Genomic DNA, 14,569 nt, shown 5'->3' with positions numbered 1-14,569 from the left:
TTTGTATAATTTGGTCAAGATAATAGAGGTGGGAAGTGGCAGAACTGAGTTCTCTGGATCTGCACCCAGGGTGGCCTCCTGTTTAACGTCTGTGGACTTGCGATTCCATGTGCAAAATAGCTGGGAGAAGAAAAGGACTTCTTTGATTAATCTGGGAAAGTGGTAAATGAGGGATGTGAAATTTGATTAAAACAAAAGAAAGTGGCATTAAATTTGTAAACTGCTAAAACCTCACAAAATCTTCTACAGCTCTTATCTCGTAGGATAGAAGGACAAATGAAGTGGGCAAGGGTTTTAGGTGGATTTTTCAGGCAAGGAAATTACTGCTTGCCCAAGGTCATTTAATGAATTAGTGAGACACTAGGAGAGGGACCCATGCCCCTGGGACCTGAGGCAGGGGCTTTAACACTGCACCTATGCCTCACAACTTTTAACGTGCCTCAAAATCAATACAGATTTCCCAATGGACTGTATTATAATTTCTGGAACTGGGTCAAAGGATCAATAGTTGAATGGACTCCCGAGGTGACTTTTCCTGATGCCAGTTTGTAAACTCTTGTAATATTTTTTGTTACTCAATAGACTTTACGAGTTTGTTATGGGTTGAACTGTGTCCTCCCAAAAGATGCATTGAAGTCCTAACGGCCAGTAGTACAGACCCCATTTGGAAATGGAATGGAATTAGTTAAGATGAGGTCCTATTGGAGTAGGATGGGTCTTTAATACAGTCTGACTGGTGTGCCTACAATAAGGGGAAAAAGAGACATAAAAAGACAGGGGATGGAGACAAAGTGGAGTGATGAAGCCACAAGTCGAGGAAGGCCAAGGATTGCCGGCAAACATGAGACACTAGAAGAGGTAAGGAGGGCTCGACCCCTACAGGTTTCAGAGGGAGCATGGTCCTACCAACACTTTTGATTTTCTATTCCTAGGCTCTAGAACCATAAGTCAATAAATGTCTATTGTCTTAAAGCCACCCAGTTTGTAGAACTTGTTACAGCAGATCTACAGAAGTAAAATTTGGGAGAGCTAGCTCTTCATTATGCTGAGGTGAAAACTCCTCTGAACACCCTCTACTTTACTAGTATCATCTAATTTAACAAACTGTTCTAGACGTGAGTTTGCCATACAAGGAAATGAGGAAAATACTCCTGATTTCCTCTCAATTTAAATATTCCTTCCTCCTAGGAAGTTCTTCCTTGTGTCTAACTAAAGCTTTTCTTAATCCACTTTTTTTTTTTAGAAATTGATAGCATGTGATCACCATCTCTTACATAATAGTCCTTATAGTTGAAAGCAATTCTTATATCTTTTTTCAGACTCTTCCTCTACCTCATACTGAATACTCTGTCCTTTTAGTATCAGTGTTATGAAGTATTTTTAGACTGAGGCAGTTCTGAGTTACAGACCCTGAAGAGAGCATCACAGAGATGCTCCAAGGGTATACTTTTTTCTTCCAATGTGTCATATTTTGAATATATATTATTAAAGATTCACAATGATTTCACTTAAGAATAGAAACATACATTTTCAATTTCTTCTTGTTGCCCTACATTTTCTCTTACAAAAAACTAACCCACAGTTATGAATCATATAAAAATGGAATGATAATTTTTTTAAATCATGGATCATAAAGGCACACTGCTTATGTAAATCAATGAAAGTGATTCTGACTTTTTACCCATGGCTCAATCAAGATTTATAGCTACCCATCATCTTGGTATAAAGATCGGTCAGGCAAACTTAGGTTTTTTTCTAGCATTCTGCAGCCTTTTTTTCCTTTAAAGGAGATAGTGTTAGTAAAATGGGAGACAAACCTAACCCTACCCCTAAAACATAACAAAACAAAGCAAAACAAAAAAAACTTGCTTCCTTTTTCCAAACCCAGAAGGGTAATTCTAGTTTGGGCTTAAGAAAAAGATTCATGTGTATATTTTTCATGATGTAAAATGTCATAGAAATGTCCTAGAAAAAAATAGTTTGAGAGATATGACAAGGTTAACGGAAAAGAGCAAAGTTCTCTATACATGGCCAAGTCACTTTGACAAGATGCTCCTTTCCTATCACTTAGCTAATATTTGTCATTTATTCTATGCCATTCCTCTGGTACCAGAAGGGACTTGGGACTCTTTTGGCTTTAAGGAGAATTGTATTTTAGAATGTTTATTAAACAAATGCAATAGGGCTAGATTTAAAATGCAGTCAAATTCTAACTTCTGAATCCAGTCAAAAAATGATTGGCTACTTGGTGTTTCTTTACTTTTGTTCTACCATCTGTTTTTGAACTGTAGAAAAAAATAAACATATAAAAATAGTCAACAAATAAATAAAATCATTGGAGAAGGTATCAAGGCCAGTACACTCTTCCTTCCTAGCTCTAGAGAAAGACCTTCCACAAGGCAGTCATTCAGCAAAAAGAACTGGATGCCGGATGGAGATGGAAGAGTTGACATTAACACATGGGCTTGGCATGCAGAGTAAGTGCCTGTCGGCAGGAAATATGTACAGGCACGGTGCTTTATGACCCGTAGATGCCACTTTCCCGTTGCCAGACAATTTTATCTAAAAGACCATTCTGTCTGATGTCCTAAATGGCACATACAAAAGAGCTTTTTTGTTTCTAAAGCATCATTTCCTTACTCAAGGCTCTTGGCCGTCAATGCATAAAATGTACAAAGAAAAACAACAAGCCATGCCTGGGAAAGACATCAATGGCAACATCTTCCTCTGGCCCAGGGTATCAGCGCAGTAAAGGAAGGCAAGGCAGAGATAGCCAAACCCTTTTTCCTCCCAGCCAAAAATCAAATGTGGTTTGCAGATGACTTGGCCAATGATGCACATTTGGCTCAGAACTGCCTACATTTGTTTCACAGTCAATCTCACGCATTACCCGATGGAAACAATCAAGTGCACTCTCTTCTGCCTTACCCTGACCTGAGCACATACATACTTAGGAGAGACTCTGAGTACACATACTTGATTGAGTAGATCAGATGTTCCACCACCCACCATACGAAGCCCAATGAAGGAAAGATGCTCAAAATCCCTTTCAAACCAGTACATCCACTTTGAGAACCTTGATTATAATGTCTCCACAGAAAGAGCTGCATAGTTCAAAAGCAATTTGTTCAAAATAAGTCATCAGTCAAAATCATCATTACTCCATTGCTGCCCAGAATGACTAATTATATCAGTGCAACACGGGGACAATCCTTGGCTTCCCTGTATGGCAAACTGGTTTCTCTCATTTGAGGCCTAGACAATATACAAATATATAGACAAATGCTCACAGTCCTTACAGTAATATACTTAGGAAGCCTTCCCTAAGACTGGCCTAACAGTGCAACATTTTGAAGTAGGATGACCATTGGCTCTCTTACTTCCTTTTTTGCAATTCCTTCTTCTTTCCTAACCCAGGCTTCCTCACCTTCTGTGTTCTTATTGTTCAGGAGTTAATTCTCTCTCCTTAGAGGTGGACTTTGCTCATTCCCAAGGGTGTTTCTCAACAGGATTTAACTTTCCACTTAGGTTTTTTACCAACTTAATTGGAATTGAGGTATCAGTGGCCAGAAATAGCAGCACATAGTGTCTTTCTGAGATAACATTGTCTTTAAGAGTTTCTGTTAATGTTCACAATCTGAAGAAACATCAATGGCAGACATCCGAGCATGAAGTTAGATCCACAGAGGCCCACACACAATCAATGGTCAAGAGTTCACATTTCTATAAAGACCCTAGATTCTAAATACCCTTTTTCAGAGGAGGGTCCTTGAGTATAATTCCATCTTTTAGTCCAATTCAGCAAGTGTTTTTCTAGTGGTAGGAGAGCCATGTGCTCAATGCATCCCTGACCTGGCTACTGTGGAGAAATGAAAGGAGGAGCCTTCCTTGTCTCCAAGGTGCCTATTCATGGAAATGAGACTCAATAACACATGAAGCTGTCACAAAGCAGCTCATAATCAGGCATTCAACACCATGGCAGAGCTGCCAACACTATAAAGGGTCAAAGAAGGAGGAGCCAATGTGTGTGGCAGTTCTAGAAGCCTGAGTGGGTTTAGAGTTAGTAGAGAGAAAGAGGAGGCCATTCCTGGTCTGGAAAAGTCCTGGGCAGCACAGAAATCAGAGCTAACCTATAGCAAACAGGTGCTCTGAGCCATCTCTATGTCTAACCAAAAGGCTCTCTTCTGAATTTTGGTTTTCCCCCTTGGAGGGCTCCTGATGTGAGGGTGTGACAAGATTCTGCTTACCTGCTCACAAGCAGTCAACACTGACAGTGCTGATGATTTTAAAGCCTGCTTCTCTAGGCACAGCCTGTGGAAATGCCTGTCAAACATTTGGAAAGTGAAGCATTTCCAAATGATGATGCCCCTGAAGTCTAGAGTTCAATCTGGGCAGGCCAATTAACTTTGCCTGCACAAGAACATTAATGGATTATGGTAAATCTGCCACCATTATTTAAAAAAATCTATGGTTGAATACTGGCCCTATTTACTGATGTTGTATTGGCAATGACAGGTTTTTTTAAAATAGACCACATCATTAAAATATATTCACAGTGACAGTATAACAAAGTGGCTGGGTATAGATACTAGAGACAAATTGCTAGAGTTCAAATCTCTACTCTACTTTTTATATGCATGATTTTGGATAAGTTATTTACCTTCATAGTAGCTCAGTTTTCTTACTTGAAAAATAGGGATAATAATAATACTTCCATAGGTTTGTTGTGGGCAACAAAGGATGTACTAATACAAGTAAAGTGGTTATAAGAGTGCAATACATCTTAAGCTGTCATTAACATAATGGTCATTGTTGATTCAGGAGGGATCTACTTAAATTCCATAATTTCACAAATTAGAAAACTGAATTCCAGAAAGGTGAAGTGACTTGCTCAAGGTCATCTGTTCCCTGGTCTCCTGATTCATAAAAGAAAATTTATATTCATGTGTTATATTAACCATTTACAAAGCACTTTCCTACTCATTATCCCAAAATCTCCCTGTTGTAACATGTGGCCTCTCCAAACTGAATCACTAAAACATTTTTCAGATACCCAAGTATAAGAGTTCCAAGGGAACAATTCTTGATGAGTCCCAGAAAGAGGTGCTTGTTTAATGAGAAGATGGAAGGGCCCAGGGAGGCCACATCCCCAAAGTACAGCTGACAAATGGGGGCCTTCCATGCTAAGACAAAATTATATTCCATTATTAATTTGATGCTGTGCTAAATTAGCCATTATTATGAGCCATAGAGAGAATTCCTTTGGGGGAGCTGCACTATGTTCCATAAACCCAGCTCTGTCCCAATAGACTGATGAGGAGGAGCGAGTGACTGTAATGTCACCAGGTTTGCTGTACATTATCTTCCTTGAAGAACTTAGTCTAGCCTTAGGAACTAACATCCACTTGTCCATGGTGAGTTAAAGCCTCCTTCTTCCTCTATTCTTGTTTCCTGCCAGAATCAGCCCACGCTCGGCCCATGACTAACAAGCTGGTATGTGGAGGTTGTCCACCCGGGGTGGTCCATTTGGGTGGGTGTGCCTGTGTAGTATCGACATCAAACTCCTATAACAATTCTATTTTTTCATGAAGCAAGCTAGAGAAAAGTATATTTTGTTAGAACTTCCGTGAGGGAGATCACAGTGTGTTACTCAATAAATCACTGGAGTTGGGGGTGAGATCTCAATTTTATGTTATATCAAATAATGCTAGCCTGATGGGATGTTCAGGTTTGGAGACAGAATTACTTGAGACAACAGAGAAGCAAGAGGCTGAATTTGGGTGTGGGAATGCTGGAAGAAGACCGTAGTGCACTAGAGGAGAGTTATATCTGGTGAGAAGATTTGATGTAGTTTGCTGTGGGGTATGCAATATAAATTCTGTTTTTCTTATGGTTCTTCAGTAAACTTTACCAACAAACCATAAAATGTTGCATGTGACTGGATTTAAAAAAACAAAAAAACAAAAACAAAACAAAACAGAAAAGGACCAGGATTGGCATAGAATCTGGTGAAGACAAAGCAAAGCCATTTTCCATGATTGGTGGGAGAGGGAGGTTGGGTAAAAAGTGTGTTGAGGTATTCAGTTGACTACCCAAATGGCAGAAAAATGCTTCTGCCAGTAACTAGCTAATCCTTAATAGGAATGGTCTGTCCTTTAATTTTCTGCAGTTTGGAAATGCTTTTCTTCTTTCTGTTCACTAGATAAGTTGTTCCATTAAAGGAGCCCCCTCTTCCTCACTTTTGGGCATGATTTTATATTAATTTTTCCTGAAGTTTCCTTTACCTAAAATGCTGTACTGGCGTCCTCAACTGTACTAAAAAGACACTACTCTATATAAGCCTATGTAGATGGTAGAGAGAGCTGATTTTAAAATGTATTATGGTTTCACCCTGCCTCATTGTTTGTATCAGAGTTCAACTAGAGGAGCAGAACCTGTAGCAAATTAGGAGACTATACAGGAAATTGGTTTACACAGTTCTTGGGGCTACCTTAGCAAGCCCAGTCAGAAAGGAACGATCCAGAGGGAAGGAAATACAACTGCAGATCTAGCTGCTGTTTATGCTAATGAAGTGAGTCAACAGATTAGCAACAAATGAGGTGAGTTTTTCTTCTCCCCTGGTGTTTAGAATCTCTGATATTCAGGGGAGTGGGGCTTAGTACTTCTTTAAAGGGCTTCCATCTAATTAAGTCTGGCCCACCCAGGATAATCTTCCTTTTGATGAATTCAAACTCAACTGATTTTGGACTTTAATTGCATTTACAAACTCCCTCCAGCAGCAGCTAAACTAGGGCTTGATTTTGTAACTGAGAAAAGGTGTGTGTATGCTGTAAAATGGCTGCTGTCTCCCTCTGCCCTCCAACTTTCCTGAGAGAATCTCCCTTGTAGTCCAGAAACATACTAGAAAAGGAATTCTGAGAGATGTAATCCAGTTTAGAGAGGTCAACACATCACAAAGCCGTCACACTGTCCAAAGCTTGCATGTGTTCATCTGCTTCTCTTTCATGGTTTTGTCCCACAACACATCTAGGGCTTGTCTCTGTCAAAAACAACAGCCTTGAATTCCATGGAAAAGACTACCAGCTTTAGAAAGACACATTTTCCTCTTCTGTTCTTCTGTTGGTTGTCCTCCTTGGGTTTAAATCTTGTCTGGTCTCACCATGTCAATCTTTGTCTCTACTGGAATGTCTAGTGCTCTACACGCCTATCCCTGTGGTTTGCTTTGTTGTAGTCCTTTGATTGTAAATTGGAGTTGGATAATGGCTTTACCTCCTATAGCCTGTTGAAGTGGACCAATCGCCTGCCTACCTACCTACCCTGGGCTCAAAGAATGAGCATCTCTTAGGGTTATTGTGAAGACTAAATGACTAAGTGTAGGTAAAACACCATATGCTGCTTGTATATTGCAGGAGTTTGATAAATGATTGTACATCATTATCATCATCACTATTATTTTTATGATTTGTTCAAAGTCATTAAGTCAAAAGATATTCACAGAAAAAATTTTTTATCCAAACCCAGGACTCAGAATTGATAGCAACTACTATCTACCTTAATATGAGCCTACCACAAGTTAACTCATGTTTCTAGTTACTTCAAGGCACACTGTCAGAGGGGCTTCTAATTGATTTAATTCCTTCATCATTTTCTACATTAGCAGCAGCAATGATAAACTGCTAAATGATAAATATAATAGTGATAATTTCACAAAACCTCAATGTAAAAAGGATCCAATGACAATCTGAACAGCAAAAGAGAAAGTTCCTTCCTACCAATTAATGGGAAGCCAAGTCTAATTTGCCACCTGCGCCACACTTTTGAATCTGTCAGGGAAAAAGGAAACCAGTGAACCTTCGTCTTGTCACCATCCTTCCTGGGGATTGCGCTCTAAAACAAATGGAAATAGCATTCATTAAAGTAAAAAATGGGAAGCCTGTGTCAACCCCCTGTGTTCTCTTCTTGGTTAGAGCAGAGTCCATCATTGTCAGTAAGGAGATGGCTCAGAAAGCCCAATGGACCTATGTACTTGTCGCCTGCCACTGGAAAATGAATATTTCCTTAAACTCTTTAGAAAAGCTTTGAGTGTTAAGTCATTAGTTCTCTTGTGACTGATGACCCAAGAGAAATTATAAACATACGAATAGTTCCACTGTTTCAGAGTCCCAAGTCTGAAAACAAAAAACATGCTCTAATGACTAAGAAAAATTCCAAGTAAAGGAGACAGGACTTCTGACATGGAGTTTCTTTGGCTCTCTTAAATCATCTGGAATAGCAATAAAAACATTTATCTAACCTATTATTAGGGTCTTCCTGGTAAACAAACAAACAAAAACAAAACAAACAAACCCCTTCCCAGGAGAATTTACTAATACTTCATAATTTTTAAGAGTTTATTTTCCTTGACGTTTTGCTTACAATTAGGAATGCTGCCACCAGGCGGCAGTGAGTAATATAAGCCTTTGGGTTTGAAAATAGGGTATATGACTCATTCATTTTTTTTTTTAATTGGATTGATGTCTGTAGTGACTTTTTTTAAATCTTTATTCATTTTTTTAATATTACATTAAAAAAATATGAGGTTCCCATATAACCCCCACTCCCCTCATCCCACTCCTCCCCCCAAAGCAACATTCTCCTCCATCATCATGAGACATTCATTGCATGTGGTGAATACATCTCTGAGCATCATTGCACCTCATGGTCAATGGTCCACATCATAGCCCACAATCTCCCACGTTCCATCCAGTGGGCCATGGGAGGACATACAATGTCCGGTAATTGTCCCTGCAGCACCACCCAGGACAGCTACAAGTCCCAAAAACGCCTCCACATCTCATCTCTTCCTCCCATTCCCCACACCCAGCAGCCACCATGGCCACTTTCTCCACACCAATGCCACATTTTCTTCAATTACTAATCACAATAGTTCATGAATAGAATATCAGTAAATCTACTCTAATTCATATTCTATTCCTCCATCCTGTGGACCTTGGATTGGTTATGTTCACTCCACATCTATATCAAGAGGGGGGTTAGATTCCACATGGATGCTGGATGCAATCCTCCTGCTTTCAGTTGTAGGACTCATTCATTCAGTAATTTATTAATTCAATATATTTTTAGTATACCTACCATGTGCCAAGAATAATCCAAGACAAAACTATTTATATCCTGGCAGTTTTGTCTTAGAGAGAAAAAAGCATATAGTTACTGCTGTTTTTACATAGAAACTCTATACTACCAACTTCTAATTTATTGATGATGCACATACTCAGAAAGAATACTCTCTCATAGAACATAATACATAAATTATGTTAATTTAATTCTTATTCTCAGGCATTGACTAAAATTACCTCCTTCCTTTGTTATAAACTCTGAATTCCATCTTGGTGTCGCTCCTTTTGGCTGACACATCAGTTTAGAGGCTTTTTGGCACAGCAACTCCTCTGGGGGCTTTCCTTGGCTACTAAATAAAGCTCTAGGGATTTTTTTTCTGCCCACATTCCATTTATTATCTATCTACTCACTTTGGGGTTTAGAGCTATATGCTAGGCTGGGAAACAACACAATGCCCTCTCTACCTCCTTCTACCTTGAGTCCCTCCACTCTCCTATCTCATAGTAAAGAAGAGATGAATGAAATGAACAAAAGTCAAAGATATTTCCTGGGTCAAGGTGCTGAGATAATTTCTTCCTCTCTTTGGGAATATTTCTTTTGAGTTGCTCTCTTTCACAGAATTTCACTGAAAGAGTTCTGGGACTGCTTTAAGAAGGCCTGGAGTATGTGGATAAAATCAGTTCTGTTTTAGGCACTAGGGAGTAATTAGAGTCTCATTATTTGGGAATTTGAGCTCATTGGCTGTGGAAGGACAGACTCCTTGGGTCCTGATCACATCTCCAGCTGTTTATTACCAGAGACCCACCTCCTTTTGAATTAGGGGGTCAAGTTTCATTTGTGGTCTTAATCTCTGGGCCTCTGACACCATTGTGTCTTCTCTCCTATAGCCTAGGCTGACAAGAGAGTGAGAAAAATCACATAACAGAGTCTCAAGACTGCAACTCCAGCAATAACCACTATCTTCCCTGCTGTCCATATTTTCTTCTTGAGCAGTGCTTCAAGTCTCCTTTTTTCTGATCAATACTTTATTTGCAATCAGTGACTCAGGTTGCCCTTAGCAACAGCTTTAGCTTAAGCATATAATCAGACATACCTTCTCATTTCAAGGATTGTTTTCCAAAGCCTATATCTCTTACCACAGAAACTTTGCCAATAACATTTGCCATCCAGAGACTTAACAAGTCTTGATAAATGGGAGAATTAAAGTGTGTTTATTAGGCCAAACTCTCAAGATAGGGACATTTTATTGGACCTAAGCATTTATTTTAGGGTTATCCCCTCAAATGATCTTCTCTCATCTGTATAAATATGTATTAACACTGGACATAATAGAACCATGCTCAGTTCATGAGATATTAAGATGAGGAGAAGAAAATTAAGGCAATATAGAAAAAGAGAAGATAATAGAATATATCTGTCTTTCCATATATTTTTATCCAAGTATAGAGCATGAACTCAACCAGTAGTTCAGGACTTTCTTAGGCTATCCCTGGCATCACTAGGTATACTATGTAGGCCCACTTGTATATCAAATAAGATTATTTTATACCAGTACCCATTCAAGGCAGTCCAGATTCATGGCAACCCAGAGTAAGAAGAATAAGAGTTTCTTGGAACCCAAGAAAGTCTATCATGAAGGCAATCTGTCTTTAGAAAATTATTCTTAGGAAGGAAAGATCAAAGAAAATGCCCCAAATTATATATTCAACTTTGGAATCCACTTGAGATTGGACATCAGATTTTTTATTTTCAAAGGCCATTTACAGCTTTGTGTTCAATAAGTTTCAGGTAGGTGTTTGCATACATATATATAAAATATATGTGTGTATGTGTGTGTGTGTGTGTGTGTGTGCGTATAATCTGATTCATAGGCAGAAGGCTTTTAAGACCATTAGTCATAATGGGTAAAACCGCTAAAACTATTGCATCTTACATTAGTTCCAGAAAATCTAAGAATGACTCTGAACTACCTAAGGGCCTTATAAGTCAAATTTAGTTGGTTGAACTCAAACTCTCATGAGAATAAAATCTCCCACAATTTCCTTCATCCCTTGTCCTTGTCCTAGTAAAAGCAGCTAAGGCAGATGGTCATGGGGAGCCTTTTGACCTCATTAGTACTTTAGAACTGTGGAGTTTCACTCACAAGCCCTTTGAGAGATTGAATAGCATCTTCCTAGAACTGTGGTTAAAAATTCCAGGGAGGGCCTCCAGACTGGGAGTGGGGATTATCTCTGATAAAATGTAAATGGAGTATTTATGACTTTTTAAAATCTCTAAAGGTGTACAGGTTTTAATTTTTAAATGCAAGGAAGGGTTATGAAACCATGAAGGACAAATAGCAAGGAAAGCATGATCTACAGATTAGAAGAGGAGTTTAGAGCAAGAGAATAGATTCCCTTGGGACAGAGATGCAGAGTGTCACAAAAGAAAAATTGAAGGTAGAGTAGAAATAGGAAGAAAGGAGTGAAATGGGAAAAAGTTGCCAGAAGGTAGGCTTGAATGTAATGGATTGTGCAGAAGTTAAAATACAGTCTGTAATTAGCATTCATGTCACAGGCTGGAGGGAGGAGCAAGAAATGAGGCAACATGTCCCAGGTAAGAACAACATACATGTGCTATATTGGTGAGGAAAGCCCCAGTGCTATCAGCATACTGTTGACCAGGAGTCAGCTGGTAAACTAATGAAACAGAGGAAAAGAGTTCCTGAGGGAGTATTAATTTGTTGAGCAATATTAGCAGCAGAGCTAGTCCATGTCTTAAAACCTAAGCTAAGTTCCTTTTGTAGAAAACATTAACTTTATTAACTGATTTAACAAATATTTATTGGGAGGCAGATGTAGCTCAAGTGATTGAGTTCCTGCCTACCACATGGGAGATCCTGGGTTCAGTTCCCAGTGCCTCCTAAAGAAGACAGTAAGCTGGTGTGATGGGCAGGCATGGCGAGCTGATGCAGTAAGATGACGCAACAAGAGATACAAGAAGAAAAAACATAATGAGAGACACAAGAAAGCAGGCTGCAGAGGTTCCTGGTGCCTGCTAAAGAAGACAAGCAAGACAGCAAGCTGATGTGATGGGCAGACGCAGTGAGCTGACACAACAAGATGATGCAACAAGAGACACAAGAGGAAAAAACACAATAAGAGACACAACAAAGCAGGGAGTGGAGGTGGCTCAAGTGATTAGGCCCCTTCTTCCCAAATTGGAGGTCCTGGTTTCAGTTCTTAGAGGCTCCTAAAGAAATAAGGAACACAAACAAGCACAACAAGTGAAAACAATGAGGGGGTGGGGAGAAATAAATTTAAAAAAAAATCTTAAAAAAAAAGTCAAATAGTGAAAGTTCAAATGACTACTATGTGTTCTAATATATATATATATATATTGAGGATTTACTATATGCCAGGCATTATGGTAGGTGCTGGAGACCCAGTAAGAATAAGATAAAGAGTTTGCTCCAGAGAGGGATGTAATACAATAAACAAGCAAACCAATAAATAGATAAGATTACATACTGTGCTTAGTGCCATAAAGGCAACAAGCAGGATATTGTGATTGAGAATAATGAGCAAAATAGGCCTATTCCAGATACAGTAGTCTGGAAGCCCCACCCCCACCCCTAGGAGGTAATATGTAAAGTGAGAACTGAAAAGTGTGTAACCAATTATATAAAGAGTAGTGAGAGGAGATAGCAGGCATGACAGCTTCAGAGGGTGCAAAAGGTCCGCATGTTTCAGGAACTAACAGCAGGCAGCCTTGTGAGATACACCCGGTACTGTTGAGATACAAAGAGGATAATAGGCAGCTGGAGATCAAAATGGCAGCCACACTGGTAATAAAAGCTAGAGTAGAGGTTATGGCATCAATATCTGGACAAATGGGCTTGCTACTAATGCACCATAGAGTTGAACTTCCCCACTCAGACTTAGTTGGAAGATACCGTGAGGATGGAGCCTGAATCTGAAAACCTTCCCTGTGAAGAAGCAGAGCATGAGCTATTCAACCCCGAAAGAGAGGGAAGTGAAGGGAAGACCCACATCCCTTCAATTCCTTCTCCCAAACCCACCAATTAGAGAACTTGCCCCTCCTCCCCTGCGGAGGGAGTGATATTTGAATGGTATTCTTTTCACTGGAAAACTTGAAGCCAGAGAAGGAAGTTCCTTCATAACATTAGATGAATGCTGAAGTGTGCATTTGCACTGGAAAGGGCAGAAAGGAAAGAGATGCCACAGAAGAATGGAAGGACTGTGACTTACGATGGGCAAAATCCCCCACAATTCTCATCAACACGTTTTTCCTTTGAATAGTAAAAGCCCACAGCACCCGACAGAGGTTGTGGCAGAGACAGGTGAAGTGGAGCTTTGTTTAGATTTTGGTCACAGTTAAAGCTAAACTGGATTTACAAGGTGAAACTGTCCTTTCAGGATGGAAGCCAGGCAAATGCCTTGGCTGATCCTAGGTCTTTTAACTTAACGTTCACTTGGTTGTGTGCACGCAGGCATGTGCCTGACCTTGCTGGCATTCTCTGTCTCTTTCATTAGAATGTAAACCACATTGGCTGCTTTTTATTTATCCATAGTGGATGGCTGCATTATAGAAATTCAATTTTGCTGTTTGACTTACTGATTAACAGGGTTAAGAACAAAGTCATTCAACATCATTGAGTTCAGGCCCATGAGAAAGCTTACCTGTTCCCTATTTCATCCAAATCCTTCTCTCCTTCTTTCCTAAACAGTGCTGTTGCTGGGAAACAGCCTGCACATAAGGGGGGGAAATCCTACTTAGAGTGAAAAAAACTCATCATCCTTTGGGAAAGCAAGCTGGGCTCGGTCTGATTCACACATAGTGAAATCCTGCTTATCCCAATATTTCCTGTTGTGTCCCTTAGGATCCATTAATGTGGATTTCTTGGCATTTGAGACTGGTAGAAATGAGCTCACACAGGCCTAACAAGCTTCAGCCTAGTGAAGGTTGATCTTCAGCTCAAGCAGCCTTGATAACCGTCTTAAGTAACTAGTTGGGAAAAGCACCCACACATAAGGACCTGTATTAGTCTAGTCAAAAATGATCCCTTAGTGTCCATTGGCTTCTGCCTTCAGTGAGGTAATTACAGTTCTTTCTTGAACTTTTAAATTTTTGGCAGGGTGCTCATAGTTCAAGAAGTTCAAATAGTTCTATGAGGTTTATAGTAAAACCCTCAGTTCCCTACCCCATCCCTAGGTTCTTAATCAGCAGAGACAATCACTTTCAATTATTTTAATCATTCCTTCGGTAGTTACCTCAATAATTTTAAATAACATACATGCACTGCTATTAATATTTTTTCAATTTTAGACATAATCTATTGATTTTCCTACTATGTACTATGAAGATTTGGCTCCCTGACACACACACATGCACACACACACACTTCTCTTCCCCCATTCTCCCACTGTAGTTTTTCACAATTTTTCATTAG

At 39.5% G+C, this 14,569-nt stretch overlaps 1 long non-coding RNA gene across 1 annotated transcript in view; it reads left to right on the top strand.

Moving 5' to 3' along the window:
• Positions 1-636: 636 nt before the first annotated feature.
• The window catches only part of LOC139436292 (uncharacterized), a 46,043-nt gene continuing 32,110 nt past the window's right edge, over positions 637-14,569 (top strand). The window contains exon 1 of the long non-coding RNA XR_011645504.1: positions 637-858. This is a non-coding gene — a long non-coding RNA (uncharacterized lncRNA). The remainder of the gene's footprint in view (positions 859-14,569) is intronic.

The sequence above is a fragment of the Dasypus novemcinctus genome, chromosome 13 (genome assembly GCF_030445035.2).
Source record: "Dasypus novemcinctus isolate mDasNov1 chromosome 13, mDasNov1.1.hap2, whole genome shotgun sequence".
NCBI lineage: Eukaryota > Metazoa > Chordata > Mammalia > Cingulata > Dasypodidae > Dasypus > Dasypus novemcinctus.
Note: the sequence above shows the minus strand (reverse complement) of the source record. Positions and strands in the feature narration are given on the sequence as shown.